The sequence below is a fragment of the Adiantum capillus-veneris genome, chromosome 2, assembly GCF_014529385.1.
Source record: "Adiantum capillus-veneris isolate H3 chromosome 2, ASM1452938v2, whole genome shotgun sequence".
In the NCBI taxonomy this organism is placed as follows: domain Eukaryota; kingdom Viridiplantae; phylum Streptophyta; class Polypodiopsida; order Polypodiales; family Pteridaceae; genus Adiantum; species Adiantum capillus-veneris.
The window spans coordinates 74,011,445-74,025,916 of NC_140932.1; positions in this window are offsets into that span (position 1 = coordinate 74,011,445).

Here is a 14,472-nt window from a genome sequence, read left to right on the forward strand (position 1 = left end):
CGAGAAGGCCGGACTAGACAAGGGCAAGGCCGGGCTAGGCAGTGTGGAAAGGGATTCCAACTAGGGCAAAGGGCCAAGGGCCATGCTATATAGTGGGTGGTTGGGTGGTGGACTCCTAGGTTCTAGTTCCCCTTGTCTTACACTAGTATTAGATCTCAGGGGGAGAGGGGAGTGATGGAGAAGTTTTTGGCATGGCAAGGTATGTCTTTGCATGCCTTCACAGATTCTCTCTCTCTCTCTCTCTCTCTCTCTCTCTCTCTCTCTCTCTCTCTCTCTCTCTCTCTCTCTCTCTTCCCCCTTCAGCTGAGGCATGGCCTCCTTCTCTCCAGGTCTTATTCCTCTCTCTCGCTCTCTCATTTTGAGAAGCAAGACATGCACGCTCATGCAAGCCATAGCATGCACGGTACCTAAGCAAGAAGGCGGGGTCGACATCAAGCGTGTGCAGGACGCCTTGAGGCGAAAGGAGGTGGGGTGTCGACCAGCTCCAAAGCAAGAATTGTAGAGATTGACAGGAGCGCACGGCCAAGCTAAGGAGATCCCGTCATAGGGACGGGCGCAACAAAGCATTGCAGAACGACTGGCCGCCTTCCCTGCTCTCGGCAGCACTGCAAAAAACGCCATCGCCATCGTTTTTTTTTTTCTCTCTTTGTTATTTGGGGGGTACATACACAGGCGCCCAAAGATTGGGGTACCCTTTCTTACTAAGGGCCAAGCCCCATGTCCGAGTTGCCATGACATGCATGGAAGGGCAGCAATGAGGGCATGCGAGGCATGTTGTGGACACCGTAGCCAGAATCAGAAAAGCATCATATTGCGCACGGGAAAGCACTCGGCATGATGCGGATCTCTCGCACTTTCATAGCTTTGACGTCCTTAGTTTTGACATGCACCATTTTTGACGATTCAAGATTAAGGATCATGCAAGATGCATACAAGAAACGAGAAACAAGCCATGCATGTGTTGCAAAGCAAGGCTTTAAGGTTCTTCAACCATGGCCAGACTAAGGACGCCAAGGATCGAGAGGCCTACACATTAAATAAGGAAGCAAAGCCGATAACAAAATGTGCCAAGCTCGACCAAAAGTATGCATAGCTCGCATGACGCCATAATCACTTACAATTGGCAAGCTATAGTAGTTCCATGTGCAGGAGTCGCCATGTGGACGAAAATTTCCAGTTATGGTTATCCAAGGGATAGCGCAATCAAGAATTCAGGCTGAATTGCTACTTGTTGCAGGTCTTTCGACATACTACCAAGCATACTAGAAATCTGACAAACTTTCAGGTACTCGTTGGTCTTTTTACACTTTACTGTTGATTTGGTTAAGAAACCGTCTGCATTTTATTGGGTTTGCGAATGCCAATTTGTGTCGTAGTTGCCACCCAAGGGTGTATTGGATTTTCAAGCATGCCTTGAAGGTTTTTATAGCAAGGCATAAGGTTCATGCGTCCGCGATATTCTTATCATTTGCACAATTTGTTTAATGCATGACATGCCGCATTAAAATTTTGAAGATTGCAGACAAGCACGGCTTGTATTGACTTTGAAAATGATAAGTATTTGTTGAATGTATGCATCTACATACATTGTTGACATAGGAACAATGTCAATTACCCTCATGCATGGCTTGAGTCTATACCACCTTGAATTGACACACAATTCGACAGCGGTTTAATTAGATGCCAATGAATACCAAATTTGCAGTGTTTGGGTCTCTCAAGGAGGTAGACACGTTCTGTTGCTTAACTTGATGCAAGGGGTAAGTTGCTCGGCATGGCCAACTCCTTGTCACTGTTTCTACATGCTGACGGAGGATGCTTACCACACAATACTAGTTAATTTCAATTGAAAGTGCTCGTTTTGTCTCTCACGCTTGAGGCCATCATAGTAGCCAAGGGCTTACAATTTCACATGCAAGGCATGTTGGTCCAGTGGACTCAACTCCACTGCCCCATAGAATACGCTTCCGCTATAACACCAGACACTCTGTCAACGACGAGGACACTTCTGAATTCTTTCAACATGCTTTCTAAGTCAACATGCTTTTTGGTTGATGACACTACACAACAAAACTGAAAGGAACCTAAATTTACGACTTAAAACTTAATTCACAGGCAAAGTGCCATATTTAAGTCATTTTCGTATAGTCACGATCCCCTACACAATAGGTGAGTCAAGATATGACTTGTGTTACCTCTCTCGATGAGAGCGTTATATAGCCAGATTGTTGCAGGTCTGTAGGGTAAGCTATACACTATTCATAAGATGCACAAAAGCATGGGCACAGTATATACAAGGTAGTAACATAAGGAAAGTTCCTCAGCCCAGCATTCTCTCTCTCTCTCTCTCTCTCTCTCTCTCTCTCTCTCTCTCTCTCTCTCTCTCTCTCTCTCTCTCTCTCTCTCTCTCTCTCTCTCTCTCTCTCTCTCTCTCTCTCTCCAAAGGGTCATTGTCAGATCTCGTGTACGACCCAATTGTTGGCATTCCTTGGGTGCTTGTTCTTAATGTTGGGGTATAAAGCCCAATGTGGTCGCCCAGGTAAGTGGGTGGGCCGCCAGGTATGCACACATATTCTTTTGTTAAAACCTAATAAGAACTCACTATGCTCTACACATTACAGTAGAGTGATTTCACCATATCGTCGTGCTCTTCTTCTCGAACTCTCTCTCGCGTCGCACTTCTGCTCGTACTCCTTCAACTGGTATCAAAGCTCAGATCGAGGCTCGGGGCAGCATTTGCAGGTAGCTAGAGTCACCTGCTCAGATTGGAGTGAGATTCGACAGGCGAAGACACGGCCCCAAATCCTGTGGGGAAGCCCAAAGGGCTTGGTTGTTCTCAAAATTTCATTCTGAGGTCATCTCGGCCACCGTTCGGCTTTGACAAAGCTCTACGCAGGTCATTTTCGACTACGTGGTCTCGGCGGGTGCAGATCTGACTCTGCAAATTTGGGGTTTCGGCCTATAACTGCAAGTGCTGATGATATCTGCACTTCCAGAGTGTTGATTTGTGGTTGTCTACACAACGAAGGACGGCTCACAGTTCTTGGAGGCGTGTCACATACGACACGAGCGCATCTACACAGAGAATGTAGGCGACATCCACTAGTTCATCAGGTAGCTTGTGTTTGCTCCTTGATATTCCAGATTTCATCTTGACATTGCAGGTACTTCCACATGGGATGTATTGTCAGAGATTATGTATGTCTGTTGAGGGTTTGTTGGCTGTGAGTCACGCAGCAAACAACCGCCGCAGCGGTTACAGCATACAGTGGAAAATTTGTGGATGTATGACTTTGTGGGAAATCTATGTACTGTCATATTTACTGCAACCTTTGTTGAGGGTTGAGTGAGGTTTTATTGAGCTGGGGGATTCCCGAATGTTGAGATCCTTTCGGTGATACAGGTCTTGGAGCGATCCCTCGAGCACCCTTAGAGAGGCAGCTAGGATGTATTGACTGTGAGTTAGACAGTTGGGATTGCATCTTTGCTTTACTGTCGTTGAGGCATTGTCGCAGTCTATGCTTACAAGACAGTGACAGGACAGTGAGACACAGTACAGGTGTAGGACAGGTTTACCCACAGCTTACAGTGTTAGAGAGACAATGGTTTTCTGAGCTGTTTTTTGGTCTGTTTTTTAGTACACTAGAGCCATTTTACAAAGGAGACTCGGCCAAAATTTCTGCAGAATCTGAAGCTTTCTTGGTTCATTTGACAGTTTGATATTGGTTCAGAGGTCAGTTTACAGGGGAAACTCTGCCGAATTTTTCCCGGAAAAGTAAACTACTGTGAAGCGTAGCTATGGCTGGATCACAGGACATTGCTCTTTACAATATCAAGAAGCTAGATGGAACCAATTTCCCATTGTGGAAGAAGCATATTTGGCACGTGTTGGTACAAAAGAAGCAGATAAAACCTATAAATCTCAAGGGGATAAAACCAGAAGATATGGACGAAGATGAATGGAGCGAAATAGATGAATTGGCACTTTCAACCATTATGCTGACTTTGGCAGAAAGCGTTTACTTCAATGTAGCAAACGAGATGTCGGCTTATGAAGCATGGACAAAGTTGAGTGATCTTTATGAGAAGCAGAGTGCAGCTTCACAGGTATACTGGGTTAAGAAGCTTGTTGACATGAAGATGAAAGAAGGGACACCTATGTCCAATCATCTGAATGAATTAAACACCATCTACAGTCAATTGTTGTCAACTCAAGGTGTCAAGTTTGATGAACCTGTTAGCGCTATGTTCCTGTTGATCACATTGCCGGAAAGTTGAGACACCTTTCGCACAGCTTTGAGTAATTCTGCACGTCCAGATGGTTTGACCATAGTAGGTGTAGAAGGCAGTCTGCTTACTGAAGAAACCAACAAAAAGACAATGGAAAAAGGCAAAGGAACAGCCTTAGTTGTCAGGGGAAGGGCCAAAGAAAAGGATAAAGGTGGAAAGAGGAATCAATCTCGTAGCAAGTCCCGCAGTGCTAAAGGCAAGAGTGACATAGAATGCTACCATTGTGGCAAGAAGGGTCACATGAAAAGAGACTGCAGAGAATGGAAAGCAGAAAAAGGCACAGAGAAAGCTGAAGACCATAGTGAGAAGAACAAGTCCTCAATGAAGATGCAAGAAATAAATGTGACAAACACTGTTGCAGAGGATGACAGTCTAGTGTCAAGAGACATCTACTTTTTGAACAATACAATGGACTCAGCTCTTCTTACAGCATCTGATGGAAATGCACTGAGTGACTGGATTATAGACTCAGGGGCATCACTTCATGTGTCTCCAAACAAGGAGTGGTTTACCTCTTATGTGACCACTAAAGATCATGTTCGGCTAGGCAATGGGCAGACATGTGAGATCTTAGGTGTTGGAGATGTTCAATTGAAGTTTCAGAATGGCTCTTCTTTCACGCTGAAGAATGTGAGACATGTTCCCGCAATTACAAAGAGCTTGATCAGCACAGGTTTACTTGATGATGCTGGCAACGTCACCACTTTTGGACAGAACATGTGGAAGATATCCAAGGGTTCTATGTCAGTAGCACATGAGGTAAAGTCTGGAGGACTTTACATGATTTATGTATCAAATGTCTCTAAAAATGTAATCAATGTAACCGAGTAGCTGAACGTTTCTTTGTGGCATAGCCGGTTAGGACATATGTCCAAGAAGGGAATGGAAATCTTGGCTCGTTCTGGTTATTTGCCTGGCTTTTCATTTAATGATTTTGAATTCTGTGAACATTGTCTGTATGGTAAGCAAACACAGCAGCCACATAAGCATAGAAGCAGTAGAAGAGATACACAGTTGGTACTTGTTCATAGTGATTTGTGTGGACCTATGCCTAACCTATCTCTAGGGGGAGCTTCTTACTTTATGACATTTATAGATGATTACTCGAGGAAAGTATGGGTTTACTTTCTCAAGCACAAGGATGAAGCGTTTAGTGTTTTCAAAACGTTTGTGACACTTGTGGAGAATCAGAGTGGCAAGAAGCTTAAATGCTTATGCACTGACAATGGTGGAGAGTATGTTTCAAAGGCCTTTCAGGACTTTTGTGAGTCAAAAGGTATAAAACGTGAACTTACTGCTCCTTACAATCCTCCTCAAAATGGTGTTGCTGAGAGGATGAATAGGACCATACAAGAGAAGGTCAGAAGTATGTTGTCTAATGCACAGCTGCCAAATGGGTTTTGGATTGAAGCTGTATCAACAGCTGTTCATCGCATAAATAGATCTCCTAGCAAGGTTTTTCAAAAGGATTCAGTGGTGGCAGAGATGGTATGGTCAGGCAAAATGCCCTCATACAAGCATCTCAGAGTCTTTGGCTGTGAGGCATATACTCACGTTCCAAAGGAATTTAGGAACAAACTTGAGCCAAAGAGTAGAAAGTGCATCTTTCTAGGCTATGGTAATTCTGGTGAGATGGGGTACAGACTTTGGGATCCCGAATCCAGAAAGGTTGTCCGCAGCAATGATGTTCACTTTAATGAATCCAAATATCATTCTAAACCAGAGAGGGTTGAGGAGATTAGAAGAGTTGTCTTCCAAGAAGATGGACCTGCACGTGCAAGACAAAATGTCAGAGCTCAAGAGGAGCAAGGACAGGATAGAGTGGAACCACAGGTTGTGGCTGAGCCTGAGCCACCTATTGTGCATAGATCTGGACGTGTCACGCGACCTCCTGATAGGTTTGTTCCATCTATGAACTATGTCATGTTGACTGATTGCAATGAGCCTTCATGTTACAAGGAAGCAGTGCAAATGAAGGACTCCGGGAATTGGCAATTGGCCATGCAGGCAGATATGAAAGCTCTGCATAAAAACCAGACATGGAAGCTAGTTAAATTACCATAGGGCAAAAAGGCTCTACCTTGTAAATGGGTTTACAGGTACAAGATCATCGCTCATGATAGTCAGCCAAAGTACAAAGCAAGGCTTGTTGCCAAGGTCTTTAAGCATTGACTTTGATGAATTCTTCTCTCCGGTGGTCAAGATGACTACATTGAGATGCTTTCTTGCATTGGTTGAAATATTAGATTTGGTGTTGCACCAAATGGATGTCAAGACAGCGTTCTTGCATGGTGATTTAGATGTGGAAATTTACATGCAGCAGCCAGAAGGGTTTGTTGAGAAAGGCAAGGAAGATTTGGTATGCCAGTTGTTGAAGAGTCTTTATGGCTTAAAACAATCACCGAGGGCATGGTACCATAAGTTCCACAAGTTTATGCTTTCTCAAGGCTACAAACGTAGTGAGTTCGATCACTGTCTATATACAAAGAAGGCTAAGGATGGCAGTTGGCTGATCCTTATTTTGTATGTGGGTGACATGTTGATTGCCGGCAAGCACTTGGAAGAACAGCTTTGAAGTCAAAGATGGCAAAATCGTTTGACATGAAAGACATGGGTGAGGCAAGTCATATACTTGGTATGCGCATTGAGAGAGACAGATCAAAGAAGTTGATTTGGTTATCTCAAACAGAGTATATTGACAAGGTTTTGCAACGTTTCAATATGGAGAAGGGAAAGGCATTGAGTGTTCCATTGCCACCATATGTGAAACTTAGCAAACAAGATTGTCCTGTGTCTGAGGAAGAACAGGCTGAAATGGATAAGATTCCATATGCGTCTGCAATGGGTAGTTTGATGTATGCAATGATTGCTACTCGTCCAGACATTGCATTTGCAGTGGGAGTAGTAAGTCAATACATGTCAAACCCAGGCAAGAAACATTGGGAGGCAGTGAAAGGAATATTGAGATACCTGAAAGCTACAAAGAGTATGCGTATATGCTATGGGAGTCAGGAGCTAAGTGTAAAGGGTTTTACAGACTCAGATTATGCAGGTGACTTAGACAACCGAAGTTCTACGTCAGGGTATGTCTTTACATTGGCTGGTGGAGCAGTATCATGGCGTTCTAGATTACAAGATTGTGTTACTCAGTCTACTACAGAGGCTGAATATGTTGCAGCATCAGAGGCATGCAAAGAATCAATTCGGCTTAATCGACTAGTAACAGATTTGGGAATCAAAGAAGAGATGCCTGTGTTATATTGTGATAGTCAAAGTGCTATGCAATTGGCTCGCAATCCAGTTCATCACTCAAAGACAAAGCATGTGGATGTGAAGCATCATTTCATCAGGGAAATGCTCGAGGATAAGCAACTTCAGCTTGTCAAAGTTCACACCACAGAAAATCCTGCTGATCTACTTACAAAAGGACTTCCCTCAAAGAGCTTTGCGCATTTTCACAAGCAGTTAGGTGTAGGGTAGTACATCACTTCTCTACATCTCTTGTATATTAGCTTGTATAGTAGCTTCTCTCACACTTAAAGTACCACATTGGATTTTAAGTGGGAGGTTGTTGGGGTATAAAGCCCAATGTGGTCGCCCAGGTAAGTGGGAGGGCCGCCAGGTATGTACACATATTCTTTTGTTAAAACGTAATAAGAACTCACTATGCTCTACACATTACAGTAGAGTGAGTTCACCATATCGTCGTGCTCTTCTTCTCGCACACTCTCTCACGTCGCACTTCCGCTCGTACTCCTTCACTTAAGATCAAACAGATCCACCCAGTGGAGTACACATCGACGTTAATGGACAAGCAAGAGTCTTGTCATTACGGATATTTAGTGTGTCATTTTGCACTACATGTTTTCAGTGCGACGCTCGGGTTGAGTTTTTGATAACCTTAAACTCCCATCAGGTGATCTCTACCACGGATTATAGATGCATCAATAGGTTGCAACAGGATGGTTGTCCATACAAGCAAGGCATTTCACTTGTGTGTATATTTGTCTTCCTCTATGGCACTACGGATTGTCTATGGACATACTGTTTGGGGTAAGACCCGCGGTGGGTGATTGCTACATCTCCCCATAGGCATTGAGGATCATAGTTTGATCTATCCCAGTTCTACTTTCCAAGAAAGAAGCCAATAATCTACCATGGGGTAGTAGACAAATTCAACTTTTTAAGTTGATTCCTATCATTCTGTACACGGTTAACTATGTTGGTTACCATTACGTGCTAGTTGAGCAGTTTTTACAAAGGGTCTTACCAAGGGGTTTTGACTACATAGATTCTACCCAACGGGTTTGAATTGTGAAGGCAACACCTAGGGTTTCTAGTGCAATGTTGCTTGGTTTTTTCACAGGGGGGAGATGTACTCTTGTGCATGTGAATACAGGTAACTGAACTTTCAGTTCAATTCCCAAGGCCATGCCAAGGGCATGTCGAAACAAGTATTTTGGGCCGTAGTGTCCAATGTACATTATGCTGTTATGAATCCACTTGTAGGATTTGATTTGGCACATGTTGTCACATAGGATACAACATGGTCTAGGAACTCAAGAATTTTGGTTTAGCCAGTGTGGAGCAATGAATGAGGGTCCCTCTCACTCTTGTCGTAGAGTATTTAGAGTTACCTCCACACACAAGTACACCTTGTACTTGTAGGATGTTCTTTTTTCAAACATCCTTAGTTGAGACATATTCCACATGTGGCGAATATGAGTCTCTTGGACTGACACTGGTGCCCACTATTTCAAATATGTGTCACGACAAAGTCCCTAGGTGCTGGTCACATCTGTTTTCTAGACCATTTTCAGCACGACGTATCAGAATCAATTTCGTGGCCAAAAATTGTCGGATACTTAGAATGACTTGTTCAGGTACAAGTACTGTTAAACAACATTACAGATGGTTGTTTATACATATAGCAAGTCTCTAAGTTGTTAATGAAAAAGTTTTATTATTTGTACCTAGAAGTGATCAATGTTTCACCTTCTATTATGGTTCAGACGTTTCAGCAAGGCTTGCACAAGATTGCAACTGAAAGTATTTAGTTTCTTTTGAGAACTATTTACATTCCTTTTAAATGTGTGCTAGGTGCATCACAATTGCCATAAGTATTGGCAAGGATCACCATGGATATACAGGTTCGGATCCGTTTTTTGCTAAATGGATGCACACTAGGTGTTATGGGCCCTAGTGTTTAGCAAAGGCTGATTTGGAACGGCATGCATATTCCTCAAGTTGTTGCTTATGAAACATTTTTGCACTCTATGTGCAGTATCTCAATGAGTTTACTTTTCGGTCTACCAATCCCCAATAGAGGTCATGGCTTGGTTTGGATGCTTGTAGATTTTTCTAGTTAACCACGATGGTTATTCATCCAGCTGTTGATTCCTCAGCAATGTGATACGATATTGTGATCCCCGTTTACCAACCATCTGGAAAGACTGGCTATAAACCGTGGGGGAAACACACCTCAGTACTGTCACTTATCCAAGGGGATATGCATATTACAAAGTGTAATCTTGGGCTAAAGGATATGAAAAGTGTGTACATTAGCACCAAGCAATCCAATTAATAAGCATTTATTGCTCTTCTTGGACTCCTAGGTTCTAGTTCCCCTTGTCTTACAGTCGCCCCTACCCACCCCCTACCTAGCCCTCTTTCCCCTACCTAGCCCTTGCCCCTACCCACCCCCTACCTACCTAGGCCTCGTCCCTACCCCCTACTCACCCCTCTCCCCTACCCACCCCCTCCCTTGCCCTCGCTCCTACCCACCCCCTTCCACCCCTTGCCCCTATCTAGCCCCCCCTCGCCCCTACCCACTCCCTTCGCCCCTACCCACCCAGTCTCTCCCTCGCCCCTACCCTTTCCCCCTCTCGCCCCTATCTAGCCCCCCTAGCCCCCTCACCCCTATCCAGCCCTCTCCACCCCTCCCAGTCTCAACCTCAGCTAGTTCTTTCCCCACTCCATTTATCAGCCCCTCAGCAAGCCCTCCTATTCCTCAATCGTTTCCCCTGCACTTCAGGAGCATTTTGGCTATTTCCTTGTGAATTTCAAACATTCACCTGGTTGCCATCTCGTTGTTGTAAGTGCTTTTCGTTCTGCCATCACGATGGAGCTTAACCTTAATTGCGGTATTACTCGAGCTTCTGGTCATCCTCTTTTCAAGCAACTTCATCTGCAAGCATGGACCAGGTCATTTTCCTCTCACTATGGTTATGGAGGATAAAGATGCACTGGATCCAAACCGAGCATATCTCTTTGCTGTGGAGCCTCAGTCTGTTTTGCCAATTGGGATTCTTAGACTATGCAATCATACTCGGTTCCTGTCTATTCAAAGGCTTAAGGCGTTTGCAAAGCAGTGCAGTGTTTTTAACTCCACTTTTGAGGCATGTAAGATCATGGTTGGGCAGAGCACCTGCTTCAAGAAAGACATACAGATGCGACACCTAGTGGTTTTCTTTCAAGTTTTTTCAGTATTTCCTCTCACCGAGACGGTTAGCGGTCTTGTGGCGGGCAACCTGTAGCAAGCTATAGTGTCACTTTCGCAGGACACATAGTTAGTACAGTTGGTCTGGTCTAGTTCACATTGGACGGACTCTCTCGGTTGGGCAGCGACTCGTGGCAAGGATACGACGGTGATTCTAGTGGACATCGTGGCCAGGTCGCCACCACCACTCAGTTTGGAGCTTGGCTTAGGTGGCTAACATTTATGAGCCGCTAGTGGATTATCTTCTTCATATATGGTCCAAAATCATCGTCTAGAGTAACGACTCTATACACAGCACGTCTTCACCATCCCTTCACATCTAAGCCTCAACACCCCCATTGTACCTGTGAGTCCTGGGTTGGAGCTGAGTGTGTTGCCACGCCACAGTCCGTATCAGTTCTTTGAGATAGTCGAGTCATATGTTCTGGTCTATTGTTGTGTCTCTATGAGCTCAATTGTTATCTATTGTTCTTTTGTTTTCAGTTTGCGTTGAGTGAGATTGTCACGCACACTGCACTGAGCACCCATTGTAGACAGCATGACACACTATCCGTGCTACACTCGAGAGCCAGTGTCCAGAGCCAGTAAAACCAGTCCCAATTTTGCCAGTCACAGTAAAACCAGTACCAATGAGACCACTACCAATATTCAAGTATTGATCCGTGCAGCTTAAGGAAAGCTAAGAATAGCATCTAGGGGGCGAAAAATAGGGAAAAGGGAGGATTACACACGCCATGCAGAAGCTAAATAAAGATGACGGGCTAAAAATAGGAGGTTGAATGCGCCCTAAAGGGCAATTTTTAGGAGACAATTGAGATAATTTTTGGGAGGGAGAGAAAAAAAGAGGTGAATTCTCTAGTGAGAACAGGGGAAGTCAAAGAAGAAGAAGTGTACGAGCAGGGCTTAGGAGATCAAAGTTTATCTGGCAGACTGTAGATTATTTCCAATGGGTTTGGATTATCTGATTGGGGGATTTCAAAGCAACTGGCATACCAACGTTGGAGTATGCAACCATTTTGTATCAAAGTTTCCAGATATTTGATTAATGGAAACATCTTCTAATTGCTAGCCTCGATGAGGTGTTTATATCTATTCTAAGTTGGATTTCAGCCTTTAACTCTCTTCTGATCCGTGATATTCTCTTACAAATCTCTCTAAGCATCACTAAATCATCGTATTTGATTTAAATCGGCCTAAACCGTAATGGTTTCCATCAGTTCGCACCTTGTTTGCTTCTCCATCTACAGCAAGAAGCTCAGCGTTTTCCCAGTCGACCCTGGAGAGACACGCACTCCGACATCGTGACCCGCGTGTATCCTCCCTACACAATCTAACTCAACTAGCTTTACTTATCTCTTATACAAAAAATTAAAGAGACACAAGCTGAGATTGTCGCAGCTGTGTGTTTCCCCCAATTGAGCTCTCTTCTTCTCCTCCCCCCTTCCTTGCATGCATGCACACGGGCTTCCCATGCCCTTTAACTGGTATCTGAGCCGGAATTGGTGGTCCCTGCTTCCCCCATCGCATATGGCTCCCCTTGGAGCTTTGATGTTTTTTTTTAGCATAATCAAAATAGGTAGAGCCGAGCCTAACCATGGAGGGATTTTGAAGCAGACAGAGTAGATCATGACAGCAAAGGATTGGGAGAGCAAAGGTCAAGCCAAAGGAGATTCGGGGAGCATATGGCTCCCCTTGGAGCTTTGATGTTTTTTTTTAGCATAATTAAAATAGGTAGAGCCAAGCCTAACCATGGAGGGATTTTGAAGCAGACAGAGTAGATCATGACAGCAAAGGATTGGGAGAGCAAAGGTCAAGCCAAAGGAGATTCGGGGAGCACAAAATTAAAGGCCAACCAAGGAGTTATTGAATAGTGAGCAATTGAATAGTAAGAAAATTGAGTAAGTTGAGCACTAGAGAACTAGAGCAGGTAAAAATAATGCAAGCCCGTCACCATCGAGAAATTGAAGCGCAAGGCAGCATGAGCAGAGTTGGGGAACCAATTGCCGGGCAACGTGAGCAAAATTGGGGAATTGAGCTTTGTAAGGGAGTGAGTAATCGACCTAGCTAGTGAATCGATAGCAGCACTACCAAGCACATCTTTAAAGAGAGCAAGATAATCAAATTTTTTATTGTCTCTCTCTCACAAACACACACTCACACACACACACACTCTCCCTCAAATTCACTTGACGACGCTTTCTTCATCACTTTCGGGCTTGACTCTGATGGATTGGCTTCCTTGGTATTGATCATGCATAGAGCGCAAGAGACAGAGAGAGAGAGCACTTGCTATCTTGGCACTCTGCTTCGACATCCGACATCGACATATTTCTCAAGCATCTTTTTCACAACATCGACGGACATCCTCGACCCTGACACTCGCTTCTTATGGACGAGTGGTTTCTGAGAGACGACATCACTCATGACATCTGCGAGTGATGTATCTCTATCAAAGAGGAGTGGCACCCAACATTGGCATCGAGCACAGTGATTATGCTTTATAGCATAGTTTGGGATTCAACTTTTGGCAGCTACTCGACTAGCATATTTCCATCCGATGGTGGAAATCGGCATCAACTTCGTAGTCTACACTAACATGTCAGTTTACAGAGGGGCTTTTGAGCCCTACTCCACCCATACAATGATATACTCTCTCCCTCTTCCCTTCTCACATGAACACACAACACCACATTTGCACTGCGCACACACGCATCCGTGCACCCTCTAGATTTGGTTCATAGCAATTTGGGCCTATGCCACACAAATCTCTAGAGGGAGCACTATATTTCTTGACATCATGGATGACTCTACTTGGAAGGTGTGGGTCTACCTCTTGAAGGGGAAAGACAAAGTGTTTGCTACATTCTAGAAATTCTAAGCCATGGTTGATAACCAATTTGGTAGAAAGCTAAAATCTTTTCGAGCTGACAATGGTGGAGAGTATGTCTCCACAGAGTTCAAGAATGTTTGTAGCAAACAAGGGATTTGATGACAGTTTACAACACTGTACACACATGTTCATAATGGAATCGCTAAGCGTATGAATCACACAATTCAAGAAAGAGTCACAACCATGTTATCTATGATGAGTTTACCTCCTGAGTTTGAGGAAGAGGCTATTATGACAGATGTACACATCATCAATAGATCGCATAGTACTCCTTTGAATTTCAAGATTTCACAGAAGATGTGGACTGACAAGAAGCTAAATTATGATAGATTATGTGTATTTGGGTGCAAGGCATTCTCACATGTGCCAAAAGAGCTCACGCAAAATTTGGCTCCCAAATCACACAAGTGCATCTTCATTGGTTATGGTGCATATACAGAGATATGATATTTTCTCTGGTACTTGAAATCTAGAAAGGTAATTCACATCTCACAAGTGATATTCAATGAGTCTAAAATGCATACAGAGCCTGTCAAAGAGGCCAAATATCAGAAAGTCATATTTGAGGATGTAGCCTCCACAAATTTGGGAAAATCGACTCAGTCTACTGGTGATGTTCCTACCACTAGTAGTGCGCTAAAGAGAGCAGAATCTAGTAGTCAGGAAGTGAGGAGATCTATGTGTGTATATTGTGCACCTCAAGTTTTTGAGCCAGGATTAGACTATGTATTAGTCACTGATTGCGATGAGCCCACTTGTTACAAAGAAGCTATTCAAATGAAAGGTAGCGTGA